This window comes from Camelus bactrianus, chromosome 4 (genome assembly GCF_048773025.1).
Source record: "Camelus bactrianus isolate YW-2024 breed Bactrian camel chromosome 4, ASM4877302v1, whole genome shotgun sequence".
Lineage (NCBI taxonomy): Eukaryota > Metazoa > Chordata > Mammalia > Artiodactyla > Camelidae > Camelus > Camelus bactrianus.
Window position 1 is genome coordinate 94,948,197 of NC_133542.1, and position 17,166 is coordinate 94,965,362.

Below are 17,166 nucleotides of genomic sequence, written 5' to 3' on the forward strand. Positions count from 1 at the left end.
AACATGTAGTATTCTCAGAGCAAACTAAATAGACCTCTGTATAATTGAACCCCATACTCAGGTTAAACTCTAAGGGGGAAAAAACAGTCATACTCTAATACTAATATTTTTATTCTCTGCCTCTTGGTTGAAAAATGAAATGACAGCCCAAGAAATTTATAAGAAGTTTCCTTTGTATAAACATGAGATGGCCCTTTCCAAATCCATTCTTACTTTAAGAATGGCAAAGAGAAACTTCGTTTGTCAAGGTTACTGATTGGAAGGAAAATACAGATTGTAGAATGAAGATGAGTTTAAATTCTACATCTGTTAAGTACTAGCTAAATGATCACAGTGTTAAATATTTACCAAATTATACATGTGCCCAGTTTCCTTTTCTCAAAAGATAAAAGATACCTTTATCTTATAGGTGTGTTGAATGGAATAACTAAAATAGCATTAATGGTCATTAAAATGCAAGTTGTATAAACAGACCTCTTGGAGTGTTTATTATGTTCCTGGCACTATGCTTATTCATGGAATCTATTACTTTATTTATCTATGAATGACTTAAATGGTGCCTGGAAATAAGGACTCTAGTAAATTTGTGTTACTCTCTGTGTAAAGTCATAAATTATTTCATATATACATGGCTCTATGACAGGGAACTGTAATGCAGTATGATTATCTGCTTTTTCTTTTCTCCACTCTTAGACGATGAGCACTCAAAGTAGGAAAGAGGTTGTTTGATTTTTGAATTTTCAAGGGACATTTTGGCAGAATTATATTATGTCCTCAATAATGTTTGTTTAATGAATGAATACAAATCAGCAAACTGTGTATTGATAAATTCCAGGCAGTAGATTTAGTAAAAAAAAAAAAATAGGTGTGTTAAAATTCAAGGAGCACTGTAAGGAAACAGTCACATTGATTTAAACAGTCACATTAAATGCCACACAATTGGCAGAGAAAAATTATGAATTCACAGAAGGAAAGCATGATCATGAGTCACAATGAGATCTGAGAAAAGCTCTCCAAGTAGGACTTGGAGATATGAAATAGAGAAGAAGACTATTGCAAGACAGGAGAAGGCATGGGTCAAGGCACAAAGAACTGACTGACTGTGACATCTTCACAGCATCGGAACAGACAGCTGTGTGTTCCTAAATATCCGTGTAGATGAGAATGGGGAGACGGGGTTGAATGGAAACATTGATCTGGTTTCACCTTATTAATAGGCATCTGTTGAGGTTTAAGCAAGAGTTTTCTACAAAAATTGCATTCACGTAACTATTCAGTTACGTGTAAGACAGAGAGGGAAGTAATACAGGAACCTATGACTCTACAATCCCATTACAATTCTGTATTTATGACAAAAAAAATCTAGGCTTAGGTGATAATATTGAGAACACAAAGGAAAGCACAGCTGTAGGAGGTAATGAAATGAGGACACAGGAAGAGGTATTAAGTTCAAAAAGCTACAAATACACTTCTAACTAGAATCCATTAGTAAATCCTCTAATAATTTTGATGATTTATTTGATTGCCTAAATTTTCCCAAGTGTTTCTGTCAAATACAATTATAGGTGGATAATAATAGTTGTTCTATGAACAAAAGACACATATATGGTCAATTAGTTTAAAAAGCTGAAAGTTTGAAAAATAAAACTAATTTCTTAAACCCAGTGATTACTATAATGTGTAAGATATTAATATAGCAATTGGAATTCTGTAACACAGTGTTAACAATTTAGTCACCAAAGGAAAATGAATCACTGGTACTGATACCCGCTTCTCCATATCAATAAATGAATAACTTCTAGCTGTTATACCTTTAAAAATCTTTAATATGTTCCATCTCTGTTACCCTTGCTTGTACTATTCCAATCACTCTTTGTGAATAATTGTCATACTTCACATTGCAACTTGTTTTGCAGTTGTGCTTTATTATTCCTGCTAATATTATCCATAGACATCCCCCTTTATTACTTTCTACATGCATAACTATATGTTTTCCATCATTCATTTGAAAATATTAATTGGCTTTATCATGATTGTATGCCTGACAAAATTGTGAAAATAAATTCACTATGTTTATTGAATGTATATTTTGGGGGGAGCACCAAGAACAGCTGTTCACTTACAAGTAAGATGGTTTCAGACAGTGATAGTGATACTGGCAAACGCTATGGTGAAATTAAACCTGGGTGATGGGATAAAGATTTTGGTAAATGTGATGAATACAAGGCTATTGTCACAAGAAGGTCAAAGAAGGCTTCCACAAGAAGGTGATTTTTGACCTGAAACCCACATAATGAAGGAGAATTTTTCAAAGGTGTTGGTGAAGAATGTTCCAGTAGAAAAATAGATATTAGAAAGGCCCCGAGACAGAATGAAGTTGGCATATTTGAAGAGAAGAGAGAGAAGTGAGGGGTCCAGAGGACGGTGGGAGGTGTGGAGATTGAGGACGTCAGGCAGTGGCAGAGCCTGCATGCTTCCATTCTTTAAAGACCAAGTATGTAGTTCAGATCTTGTTATAAATGTAGCAGTAAGTAAGCCTTTGCATTGTGTATTTCTAAGCTATGGTAATATATGTTTTACTTATGCTTTATAAGAATTACCTAGGTGTATGGGAAAAGAACCAAATGGGATTTGGAGAACACATAGGAAGGATGTGGTATAAATAAATTGATGTGATTCTTTAAGATTTTATAGTCATTTCCTAAATTAGCTCAGCAAGCATTTAGAGAACACTTACCATTAATAGATGAAAGGTTGGCACTCCTACCCTCAGGACAGTCAGAGACTGATGGCGGAGCACACCCTTGAGACCTGCATAGACCTTCATGTGACAGCAGTCAGGCAGTGAAGCATCACTTTTCAGAGGACAAAGTGTTTGAGCTCAGTTGTGAAGTTTTGCATAAGTAGAACTACAGTAAAGACTTATCAGGAAGGGCATTTGAAAAATCATATGGATGTGAAAAAGAAAAGTACATTCAAAGAACCACACATCTATGTATTTACAGTGATGTACAGCTAAGGGCCCCAGAGGTCAATTACCCACGGTCCAGTTCTGCGTCCTCCAGTTCCTTGCTGTGTAGACTCTGGTCACGTACTAAACTGATGCACTTTGGTTTTGATGTGAAATTAAGGTAGTGAATTCACTAAGTGATAAACTCCTTTTGAGGGTGATTATCTTGGTAAAATCCTTAGTACACTCTCTGACAGAGAGGAGGCAATCAGTAAGTGGTAGGTATTTATTATTATGGCTGGTGCAGTGAGGTGTGTCTGTGGCAGAAGATGGTTTGAAGAAGTTGAGAGGGTCAAACTGATGCCAGGAAGTTTTGCAGGTGATGGCTATGTTTATTTGTACATAGTGATGGCATTATAATATGCATATGTCTGAATACGTCAAATTGTATACATTAAACATGTACAATATTTTGAATATCAATTATGCCCCAGTAAAGCTACATAAAGCTTGAAGTATAATAAATAAGTTTGATAATATAAGTATATAGCAAACTGTAAGCCATAATAATGAAAAATTAAATCTTTAACAGACGAAAGGAAAAACCAGGGAGCGTCAAAGTAGGAATGGTTGTATTTGCTATGTTAGTTAGTATCGACTTCATCATGAAAACAACTGGCTGCTAGATGCAATTTCTGTGCAAGACTTATATAATCAGACCGATGTCTCAGAAAAATCATGTGAATCACTTTGTGGGGAATGAGTTGCAGGGCAGGTCAACGCTGATCAAGCTGCCTGGTTGGAAATCTGCTCTATCTCAGGTGTGAAAGGCTGAGAGTCTGCACCAAGTCACGGACTATGGGGGCAAGAAGGGGATTTGCAGAGAGATATTTAGGAGGCAAACTTTACAGTACTTGGAGTTTGACTGAATTGCTGGAGTATGTGAGAAACTAGGAAAAATAGGTATTTTTCAGTATAATAATTTCTATCATTTTCTTCTTCAGAAATGACTGTGTGGCAGCTTGTTTTCATGCCCAGCAGCCAGGTCTCATGATTATTTTCTCAGGCAAGTTTTACCACCATGTTATGCTTGAGAGCATAGAGGCTACGTACGGTTAATAACCGTACATGAACACAGAACTGGAAACTGCTAGAACCTGAGTTTGATGCAGGATTTCTCAGATTTCAGAGCTCATCCTGTTTCCACTAAATGAGTCTGTCTAAGTGGGGGCTAATGAAACGGGTGAACAGAGGTACATTTCATCAGGTTTGGAAAGCATGAAGGAGGTGCACATTTTGGCAGGAAATATGGTAGGTTAAATTTTGGCCGTAATCATTGCAGTTGCTATTGGGACATGAAAATGAAGAACTGGAATATGTGTTCTAAGTATGAGATGACTGAAATTCCACGTGGTTAAATAGTAGGTAAAAATTCAGAAAAATAGATGAGCAAGGATTTCATTTTGATCTGACTCTAGGTCCAAGTTCATTGCCTGGTTCTTTTCCCCACCCGTCAGCTTGGCCCCGAATCTCCCTGGGGGGCGGTGCTTGTCTTCACCCCTTGATTCAGCCAGATAATTACTTTTTCTATTATCTCAGCAATTTGTACAAGCTGCCACTAAAGCTTTTATCTCATTATGTTTCAACTATTTGTTTAGGTTTTTTTTCCCCTAAATAGTTTGTAAACGTCTAGAAGTTAGGGGCAATCATATTTATTTTAAGAAACACGCTGCAGTCTCCCTGTATCACTTTATGGAATAAGTTGACTGATGAAAGAGTTAAAAATAGCATGATGAGTAACCAGGAAATTTTATATTTTATAAAATCCTTTCTAAAATGGCCCCATTATGTCTTCCCCTTCAAAGGACATGTTGAAGTATCTGAATTCACAGCTCTGCCCTCATGTATGTAAGCTTTGCCCTGTAGAAGGAAAGTATCTGATGCCTTTAGAAGGCTGTGAAGTTCAGCCTCTGCCATTCAGCATCACAGCATGAATATCATAGCCCATCACTTCTAAAAGTTAATGTACCATCCTTCACAAGATCCTCTCTAGACTAATATTGCCAAAGGTTAAATGACATTAATACAGAAGTTCATGGCTGCATAATGTAGTTTGTAATCCTGAGGACATACTTTAACAGCAATAACCATTCTTCTCATATTTTCATTGTCTTCTAGGTATAAAAATTGCTCTTGTGGAAAATTGTCATTTCCCAGAGATACAGTTGTTGGTGATGGGGCTACATGGGGCACAGAACAGCTGAAACCTGTGTAAGGAACAAAAAAAATAGACAAAGAAAGCAGCTGCAATCGAAGAACAGCTAAATGTTAACAGTTGGCTTTCTTATGCCCTGTTTCCTCTGCAAATAGAGAATGCAGAGATCTATGTATCATTTTCTGTGTGTTCCTATGAGTGCATCCTGTGTTTGAGTGTGCTTACGTTTGTGTATGATGTCTTGCTGTTTGGTTATTATCTTCCATTTTAGTGATGTTAGCAGATATTAAGTATCTCCTAAAGGATGTCAAGTGACTCTATGACTTTGTTGATACTTAACATTTTAGAGAGAGATATATGAGGTGCCTGAAACTCGGCATTTCATGACTGGGACATTTGTTTAAGTTCCCATGTACTTGCCTACCATAAGGAGCGAGACTAGACATCGGATGTCTTCAAGCAGACTCTATAGCACTGCTTGTAAATCCCAGACTGCAGTCAGGATTAAGGGATTCTTTGGGATCCATTCCTCTGGGTGTCACTTGGTCTTGTAGTAGGGAGGGTATTTTATTGCTAAATACCCATTTTACCAATCAAACAGTAGATGAGAAAACAGAACCCTTTTGCTTAAAAACAAATAATTTCACTCTTCCTCACAACAGCATTAGATTTCAGAATAGTGGCCCTAGTTAAGGTCCTTAATAACACCATTTCACACTTTAAAAGATGAACAGCATATGCCAAGTTGCACTTAGAACATGTCTCTCCCAAATCTCTCTGTTTATGTCCATTTGTATAATTCAGGAATCATGACTGCCAATTCACATCATCTTCAGTGGTTATAAATGATTAGAAACAAATGAAAAACAAATATAATTCAAGGAACTTTTTTAAAAAATAAAGTATCAAGCTGCTTAAATATTTTAGAAACATTCTAACTATTTTCTCATGACAAACTTTCCTCATGTATTTATTTAAATTAAATCACATAGAATTCTATTATGTCAAGAGGACTTAAAGGGAATTCTTAGAATCATGTTACTTTAGAGTTACCAGGTCAAATGACTTTTAGAAACTCTACATTAAATAAAGTTATAGAGATAACCTTTGATGGTTTAACAGCATGTTCATGATCCTTTGCTGTCCTTCCATTTAAGGGGTAGGGCTTAAAGCCCATCAGTATGGGCTGGACTTAGTGACTGGCTTCTAATGAAGAGGATATAGAAAGAATGTGCAAATTCCTAGACTAGGTTGTAAAAGGCATCGTGGCTTCCTTCTTGCTTCCCTCTCTCAGATTGCATGCTTTGGGGGAATCCAACTACCATGTCATGAGGACACTTAAGCATCTCTGTGGAGAGGTCCATATGACTGGTCCCTGAGTTCTGCTGTCTGTAATCTGCACTGATTTGTTGGGGAAGTGAGCAAGCCACCTTGAATCGGATCCTCCAGCTTTGGTCAAGCCTTCAGTCAACATGCTGCCTACAACCTCACAACACTCTGAGCCAGAACCAGCCAGTTACACTACTCCCAGCTTCCTGATCCAGAGAACCTGTGGGAGATCTTACATGTTTACTGTTTTTTTGATGCTACATTTTGAGGGCATTTGCTATGCAGCAATAGATAACAAATGCAGATTCATTTACTCCAGGACTTCTCAGAGCTTTAATAGGTTGATATGATTTAATTCTAAAGTAAAGACCTATGATACATCATGTAGTGCAAATATATTTAATCATAGTACTGATTTTGCAAGTGCATTTCTTGGATTATACTTTTGCAGAACAAGCATATACATAGAAAAGTATATGTAAAAAAACAAACAAACAAAAGTAGTGATTTTGGCAGCTAAAGTGTACCAGTAATTTTCTACATGTAATGTTATTTAATTCTCATCGAAATGTTATAATGTATTATTTATACCATTTAGCATTTAATAGTGATAAAGATAAAAGAGAAAATAGTTTTCTCCTTGATAAACCATTGTTATTTTTCATGCATTAGGGTATAAACCAGAAGTTTAGCTAATTTAATGACACAGGGAACAGAAGAGGTGGATTTTTAAATGATTACCTTTGGACATCGATTTTTAAAGTTAAATAGAGGTGGCTGGAATTGTTGATAGGAACCCTCTTTCTAAGCACCTAATTTCTATAATAGCACTATATGAACTGAAAATCAGAAAGACTACTTTCAATGAACATTTCATTTCAATAGACATAAATATTAAATTTTTAAATAATTTCAGATTTTCCAATGGCAAGAGCTCACTAATTTGAATCACAAGTCATAGTTTTAAATTACTATTTTTATTTAAATTACTAATTTTAAATTACTAAATGACCATCCAACATTTACTAGCTACATCAGATGTTTCCATTGGCAGGTAAAAGGAATCCTGGTGACATATTAAGAATGCCTATTTAAAAAGAAATCTGGAGGTAAGCTGTTACAAGGAAAGTTGATACAGTAACTCAGTAATACAAGGATTTTATCAATTTCTGTGTAATTCTCTTGACCTGTCTTTTATTTGCTACTTGGGTACAGTTACTCCCAGCATCATGTCCTAACATAAACACGTACAAATCCTGGAAGGTTGTCTTTAACTTTGTTGTTTATAAGGGCAGGATAAACATTCCCAAGAGTCTCCCTTCTATCTCATTAGTTTAGCTTATGTCGTCTCAGTGCTGCCTGATCAGAGGAACAGAATTATCAAGATTGTTCTAGAGTAATGAACATTTAAGCCCTTAGTCTCTGGAGGGATCCATGAAAGATTTATCTTCCAATAACTGGACAAAGTTAGAGTTGTATATTTTAAGCAAGAACTTTGGCAACAGGAACTTACAGGATAGGCAACCAATGTCTGCTGAAACAGTGATGCAACATTGATCATTACACAATTTATTCTCTTTTCTTCAATCCCCTTACATGGTAAATGAGAATAATGCCTGCATTAAAAGACTATTATTATTATTACATAGGTTAATTTTTTTTAATATGGGTAATATATTTTTTAATATGCCTCCAAAGGACTTATAAGTGTAGAAAGAACTGACATATATGTAGGCATGAATAAATAAATTTGGATTTTTTTTTAATAGAGTCTGGCTTTCCCTTCAGTCATCCTAAATTGGTAAAAAATGGGCTCTATTGGAGATATTAGGGCATTACAAGCTATACAGTAATTTTCTGACTGTATTTCTTCAATTTGCATTTTCTTCAATTTGCGTAATATCCTCCAGGTCCTCAAAATATACCTGAAATCAGGGACATTTATCTACTTGCCAAATCCTACCCATGTCCTTTACTTCCATTTGTAACAACTGTGATGTGGAAGCACAGGTTGCTGCCTTGCTGCAGAAGTTCGCTGAAGCACAGTTTGATTATTCTCTATGAGGACAAGTGGTTGGAAAGTAGTCTGATGCTGCTGTACACTCAGGAGGACCCTCAGTGAATGCTCCCTCATGTACACAAACTGCACAAAGATCAGTGCCAACATCAGAAAGTGGCTGCTGTTGCTATTAGAAACATAATTGCAAATTCCTGCCTGGAAAAATAGAATTGCTGTTGTAAATCTAGTACATCTTGTGAGAAGTCATACATTGAATGTATTTCATTTAGGGAAGAAAAAAAAAAGTCCATGACCTTGATAGTATCAGATCTTAAGGGATTTTGTGAAGGATTTCTGGAGTCACAGGGAGAGATCATTAGAATGTCATTCTGTCATGTATTTGATTTGATGTCTTCCCAATTGAGAAAGTGAGATTGCTTTCAATCTCGTTGGTTCTGTTTTGCTTTCAATACTCTTACTTAGTAATACCTAGAGGTATTATTTAAATTCAGGAATTTAAGGACATAAGTATAATTGGTTTAGGGGAATTAAACTGGTATGAACTAAATATGACTTGGGAAGCCAATTTAAGAGCATATAAGTATGTAGCCAATTAAACATAATTGGAAACCACTGAGTATTTAAGCTGGTTTTAATCTACCTGTCCTTCTTTTAATACCATTTTCTTCAAATCCAGAGGCATGAGTGACTATAAGATTATAGGTTCGAAGTGTGTAGGACTTTAATTCTACAAATGTTTTGTGACGTGAAAAGGCCTCTGTCATTAAGGACATTTGGCCAGAACTGCGTACTGTAAACTCCAGGGAAATGCACAACACTCGTTCATTAGAAGGTCTGTTTAAGCTTATTCAAAATAGACATGTTCAATATTAACAGTATTGCTCAAACTTGCCTGACAAATTAATACTTTTCATTCATATCACCTTTAACTCCCTGAAAGAGCCATTTATACGCCCACTCTCTGTAATGAAGCCATCAGATCTGTTTTGTTAAAATTACCGATGACCTTCAAGTTATTAGACCTAATGGGTAGTTCCACAATATAATCTTAAATGACATCTTAGCCGTATTTGATACACTCATCACCCCTTCCTCTATGGGAGGGGAGGGTGCTTCTCGTGGCCTCTGGGACCCACTCTTCTGATTTTCTTCTGACCTAGTTGGTAGCTCCTTCTCAGTCTCCTTTGCAGGTTCTAGATTTCCCAGACCCCATAAAGTTGGAGTGCCCCAGGGCTCAGTAAATGTTCCTTTTCTCTTATTTAGTTATGATCATTAAAAGTTCCATCTATATATTGATTGTTCATAGGTTTTTATATTATCTCCAGCCCAAAATCAAGCCAGCTTTGTTGAACCATAGTCTCCCCTTGTTTGTCTGTTTAGTGTCTCTAATGTAGCACGTCTAGATGAACCCCAAATATTGTCCCCATAAAGCTGCTCCACCTAAGAATTCCTTCCTTAGTTGTTGGCAACTTCATCAAACCCTTAACATCTCTCTGTCTCCCCGACCCCTTCACTCCTAAGCAAGCCCTATTTGCTGTCTTGGTCCAAGCTACTGTTACCTCTTACTTCTTGGCTAGTTTAGTACCTTGCTAATGGTTCTCAGCATATCAGCTCACTCTAGGTCAGATCCTTGCTTCCTGCAATAGTTCCCCTTTTTACTCAGGTTGCAGGCCTGCATATAGGACTGGCTGTATATGGTCTGGCCTCTTCCCACCTTTATGAATTCACACCTTACATTTCTCCCTTTTATGTGCTCTACCCAGCCACACTGGCTTCCTGACTGTTCTCTGAACAATACATGCACACTCTACCTTAGGGCCTTTGCACTGGCCAAGTTTTCTGCCTACGAAAGTTCTTCCATCTTTTAATTTCTTCCTCTCAAGACTTTGTTAAAATTTCACTTTCTCATTGTACTCTGCCTTCACCACTCTATTTTAAATTATAATCTGTATCTTTACAAACAGTGCTTTCACTTCCAAAATGCTGCTTTTTTTTTCCTTGTTTCTATAACATATCCTTTCTTAATATGCTGTGTATTTTATTCATTTTTTCTTCTGAGCCCCATCAGAATCTAAGTTTCACGAAGGCAGAAAACTTGGGTTCCCTGATACTGTTTCATATGCTTATAAACATTTCCCAGTGTGCGAGAGGTAGTCAATACATTTTTGCTGAATAAAATAATCAGAATTTATTCATTTATTTAATCACTTAATGAAACTTTATGAGAAAAATAAACATTCTTTTTACAAAATAATGATAATATATATAACATAGTCTATGATAACACTTCTCATACCATAAATGAAATTGATTAAACTTCCATTGTTATTAACACTGTGATTTTTTCCCAATAGAGTAAGACACAGCAGAGAAATGTTATATATAATTATTATAAACTTTAATCTTAGATAATATGAATGAAGACTTTAAAATTTACAAGATGTTTATTAAAATATGTGAGTAAATAGAGGAACTCAGTAGATATTCTAGAATATTATTACATTTTTCCAGTTTTATTGATACATAATTGACATGTAACATTGTATAAGTTTAAAGTGTACAGCATAATGATATATGTATATATGTGGGTGAAATGATGACCACAGTAAGATTAAGATTAACATCTGTCACCTCACATCGTTAGAAATTTTTTTTCTTGTGATAAGAACATTTAAGATTCATTCTCTTACCAACTTGCAAATATATAATACAGATTGTTAACTATAGTCACCATGATGTACATTACATCCCCAGAATTTATCTTGTAACTGGAAGTTTATACTTTTTAACCACCTCCACTCATTTGCCTCAGCCCACACCCCCTGCCTCTGGAAACCACCAATCTGTTCCCTGTTACTTTGAGTTCATTTTTTTAACATTCCATGTATATGTGAGGTCATAACAATATTTATTTTTCTCTGACTTAGCATAATACTCCCAAGGTGTATTCATGGTGTCACAGGTGGTAGGATTTCCTGAAAAAATGGCTGGAAAATGTGCATTATATATGTGTGTATTAATATATATGTTCATCCATCAGTGGACACTTAGGTTGTCTTTATGTCTTGGCTATTGTAAATGATGCTGCAGTGAACATGGGGGTGCAGACACCTCTTTGAGATAGAGATGTTATTTATTTCAGATAGCTGCCCAGAAGTGAAATTGCTGGATCATATGGTAGTTTTACTTTTAATTTTTGGAGGAAACTCCATACTGTTTTCCATAGTGGCTGTAAAAGTTAACATTCTCACCAATAGTGAACAAGGGTTCCCTTTACTCAGCATCTTTGCTGACAGTTGTTACTTATGATCTTTTTGATGATAGCCATTCTGACAGGTGTGATACAATATTTCATTGTGATTTTGATTCACATTTCCCCAGTGATTAGTGATGTTGAGCACCTTTTCATGTACCTGTTGGCCATTTGTATGTCTTCTTTGGAAAAATACCTTTTCTGATCTCTTGCACATTTTTAATTGTATTAGTTGGGTTTCTTTGCTGTTGAGTTGTATGAGTTGTTTATTTTGGATATTAACTACCTATCAGATATGTGGCTTGCAAGTGTTTTCTCCAATTCCATAGGCTGCTTTTTCATTTTGTTGATTGTTTCTTTTGCTGTGCTGAAGCTTATTTGTGTGCTGTAGTGCCGCTTATTTATTTTTTATTTTGTTGCTTATGCTTTAGGTACCATAACCTAAAAGTCATTACCAAGGTCACCATTAATCAACTTTTCTTCTAGGAGTTTTATGGTTTCAGGTATTATATTTAAATCTGTAACCCATTTACGGGTAATTTTTGTGAGTGCTATAAGGTAGAGGTCTAGTTTCATTCTTTTTCATGTGAATGTCCAATTTTCTCACCCCTATTTATGAAAGAAACTATCTTTTCTTCATAGTGTGTTCTTGGCTCCCTTGTTATATGTTAGTTGACCATGTATGCATGGGTGTATTTCTCTATCCTTTATTCTATTCCATTGATCTATATGTCTATTTTTATGCCAGTACCATACTTTTTTGATTACTGTAACTTTGTACTGTAGTGCTTAATGATAACATTAATGCAAAATATAACTAACTTCATATACATTAATGAATCCATGTGAATGAAAACAGTAATTTATTTTTACATGCATTTTTTAACTTTTTTTATTGAGTTAAAATCATTTTACAATGTTGTGTCAAATTCCAGTGTAGAGCACAATTTTTCATTTACACATGAGCATATATATATTCATTGTCACATTTTTTTCTCTGTGAAAACAGTAATATATTTTAGAAGAAGACCATCAGCAAAAGAATTGCCTCACAAGGAAATCATAAGAGAAAAAGTTTTTTGTTTGTGTGTAATCTGGTTCTGAGGAAGTCCTTGGGGCCTCACTTTCCTCATCTTTAATGGGAGAATAGAAACACATCAGTGGTTTAAATGCTATCTAGCAAAGTCTTACTGATGACTTAGAAGCACCTTAGAGTCCCAAGAGCAGTGAAGTGAACAGTAGCACAAATAGGAGAGGGCTGGCTTCCTCTTCCATAACTTCACCCAGAGATGTTCTGCTTCTTTTTTGGTTACGAGTTAGATTCAGTGTGAAATTTTGTTTTAAGGAGGCTTCTACTGCTAAATTCTAAGGTTTGGACACCACTGGATTTTTAACACCTAAAATACCTTGTGACTCAGATATTTTTCAGTAATTTAATTTACTGAGAGTCCTCAGTGAACAGTAAATTAGGCTCAATGAAGTAGAAAGAAATAAAGACATAGGAGTGGATTTCTTCAAAGAACTTATAACCTTTTCATGACATTAAAAGTAGAGGGTATTTACTTATATTTTCATTGAAGGGTATAGAGAGAAGCAATCATCATTTATTGCCTGAAAGAAAAGCTGTATTGTGTTAGCAATCAGTCTTTTCCTAAGAAGAGAGGAAAAGCAAAGAGCTAATCTTATACAGAGTTTAAAGAAGCGGGACTCTGAAGGATTGGCCGACTTTGAGAAGTGGTAATGTTTAGGGATTGGTTGAACTTCAGCCATGCAAGCGTGTTATTAAGTGATCTTTCTGATTGGCTGATGTTTACAAGTCTAGAGGGTGGGAAAAGGCTGTTGCTGCTTGACTGGTTCTATGAAGTATGCTGCTGAAGGAAGTTGTCATGGATCAAATATGATGGCCTTAAAACTGACTCAGATGGCCAAAAGTGATCAGTCTTTTCTTACTGCTTATGCTATGCTTACTTACTGCTATGGCCAAAAGTGATCAGTCTTTTCCTAGGAAGACAAGAACTTATTATTCTCAAGAGAAATAGAAAACATGTATTTCCCTCTCCATTCAGCAGTGTACCCAAGTCATGTTTCCTCACACTTTCTCTTTTTATTAAAACCCAAGACTAAAAAGCTAGTAGAATTCTAGACAAAAGAGAAGTACATTTAATGTATGAATTGAGAAAAGGAGTTAGTATGGTGCTGGTCAGCAGATTATTTTTCTTTCTCAGATATGGGGGCTATGAATGGAGCAGTCCAAGAAAAAAAGAGGTCATGCCAATAAGAATGATCACATTTTTCTAAAAATAATCAATTTGAAAACATGGTATAGCTTTGGTGCTTGTCATAATATAAAGCTTTGGTTGTGAGTGTCAGAAATGTTCAAAGAAAGTACAATAACATGGAAAGGATAATAAAACTGAGATTTTATTCTGGATATTATAGCAGTTTTAACAATGGCCCAACTATGTTGGGGAAATAAATTAAGAATTACATTGCCTCACCATAACCTCAAAATGGCTTTAGGGCATAGATAAAAATGTAAACATGCATAGCATTCATTAGTAATTTATTAGGGAGTGGAGATATCTTTAGAGAAATTAATGATACTGAATTTCATCATTTGGGTCTAGTTAACCAAATGTTACTGATGTCACTTTTGATTCCTTCACAGAAGATTCCAGAGTCTTGATTTATTGACTAAGACATTCCTATTACAGTTTGTTTGTCTAGCAAAGTAGATAATTCCCTTCAAGACCAGTTCACAAGAAATAACTTTTAGGCTATGTTTGTTTTGTTTTGTTTTGTGTTAGTGTTTTTGAAACCATTCATTGCTATTTGTATGATATAGGACTCTTTATTATTTTGGTAAATCAAAAGGTCCGCCAGAATGCACACACACACACATATACACATACATACAAATATATATGTGTCTCTCTCTATATATATATGCACACATATATGTTTTCTATATATATATATGTGAAGAAAAATTTGCTTAGAAGAGATAGGTTTTCTGGAGTTATGTATTTATTTTACAGGTTTTACCAGTTTGGGACACCTCAAATATTACACCAAACCTATCTATATATGTTCTTCTAGTTTTCTAACAAATTTTAACTTTTTTTATTACATGATATTATGCACCTTTCATATATAAAAGGTTCTATAATAATTATTTTATTGTCTCCATTATAATTATAAAATAAGATTAGACTTGTTTTCTTATTATAAAAATATGATAATTATAAATCAATAAAGTGAGCAAATACATATTTATATTAAAGGGAACCACTGAAGCAAGGTACTTAAACATATGAGCTCTGCAGTCAGGCTACTTGGCTTAAAATCTCAGCTTCACACTCATTTGCTGTAATGTATTGAACAAGTCACTTTGTATTTCTAAACGTTTGTTTCCTCAATTATACAATAAAGATGATGCATGTTAAATGGGAAGATTAATGTAAAACTCTTACAAACCAGTTGAACATAGCAAGCAATCGATAAATCATGTCTGGTTTAAAAAAAAAACTAAAGATACAATTGAGTTTACTCACAATTTAATTAAACAAAAATTAAAATAATAATGAATTGTAGTTTTCCACCTATCCACTGGGCAGCAACCTAGAAGACTGAGAAGTGTGCTGGGAGGAAACCATCGTACATTGTTGGTGAAAGTATGAGGGGGCGGGTACAGCTCAAGTGGCTCAAGTGGTAGAGCGCCTGCTTGGCATGCACGAGGTCCTGGGTTCAATCCCCAAAACCTCCTCCAAGGATAAATAAATAAACAAATCTAATTACCTACTCCCACCAAAAAAAAAAAAAAAAAAGGAAAAAAGTATAAATTGGTTGAATGCAATATAATTCATTCTGCACAAACAGCAGAAAATAATTTATTGAGAGTTTACTGGATATCTCACTAAATTGCTGAAAATGTTGAGAGTAGTTTAAAGGCAACTCAAAATCAGAACCGTGAGCAGAACATGCCATGGATTTACCCTCACAAGGACATCACTGCTCAGATCTCTGAGCACTGGATTCAGCTGCCTCCACATTAGGGACACTAGACATTTCATCTCTGTTCGAATTGTGACAGCACTGCCAACCAAACTGGATGGGCATAATGTTGTCCTGTAGCCTGCCTGTTGCTATGACTTCCATTTTTTCAGTATTCCCTGCCTTTTTGCTTTCCTCATTCCTACTTCAAAGCCCAGGATAGATCACAAAGCCTCATTCTAGTCTCATGGGAAGCTCAAAAGTGAAAATTGATTTCCTTGAATGGGAGTTTCATTAAGTTGCACCAAACATTGACTATCATCCTCCTCGCCTCGGCAAATTTGCTTATCTTTAAGCAACAGAGAGCAGACAGGCCAAGAAGAAAGGAGAAGCCTAGGGCTTTAGTGGTATCATAGGGCTAGAACACAACTGTGAAGTTCAGGGTTTCAGAGAAAAGCTAAAGCTGAGAGGTCCAGGTTCAGAAGAAGAGAAAAGAGAACAACAAAAAAGGTAGCTCAATATTCTATACCTCTTATCTCTCAAGGCATTTTCTTTTTCTTTTCTTTTTTTTTTTTCTCTTTTTATTTGCAGGGACCAAGAGACAGGAAGGCAAACATAAACATGAAGCTAAGAGTCCTGAAAACTAAGCAGAATCTTTTTTGTCTTACAGTATTTGAGTTTTAAAAGATAGAGTACAGGGCATGCCTAGATGGGTAACTAGTAAATATTCCAGGTTTGTTGTTGAGTTCCCTAAAAAGCTATGTAATTCAAAAACAAAAAAACAAAGAACAAAACATTCAGACCTATAAAGTCTGAATCCCAGACTCGAGTACACATATTACAATTGTCAGATGAAAATGAAGTCCTTTCTAGAGGAAGATAAAACTACATGTCTAATTTTTTTTTCTTATACAGTGACTACTATTACATCTAAAACTACCAGACACATCTAAATACAGTACTAAATTATTTAAAACCAACACAAAAAATTCAACATACCATCCACATATGATTAAGAATTTGGAGTTAAAACGTTAAGACAACTGTTACTAATTATACCTAACAAGGTGAAACTTTTGTAGAAGAATTCAAGCAGAGGAAATAATAATTTGGATAATCGAAAAATAAGAAAATAAAATAGAGTAATTACTAACTCGGTAAATGGTTTTAACAGCAGAGTGAATGAGCAAAAAGAATCAGTAAATTATAATAAAAGGTCAGTACAATCTGAAGGGAAAATGAATGGATTGAAAAAAGAGCATAAGAAACATTTGAGACCCAAATGAAAGTGTCAGTTATCCTAACTGAAGTATTGGGAGAGAAGACAGAGTGGAGTGAGTCAGGGCAAAGGGAAGAAAGTTATCCAGGATTCACTAGTACCTACAACCCCAAATAGGATGAATACC

The 17,166-nt window shown here is 35.3% G+C and overlaps 1 long non-coding RNA gene across 3 annotated transcripts in view; it reads left to right on the plus strand.

Annotated features, from left to right (window-relative positions):
• LOC141577556 (uncharacterized) overlaps positions 1 to 17,166 on the plus strand; it is a 550,417-nt gene that overhangs the window by 89,411 nt on the left and 443,840 nt on the right. The window lies entirely within an intron of this gene.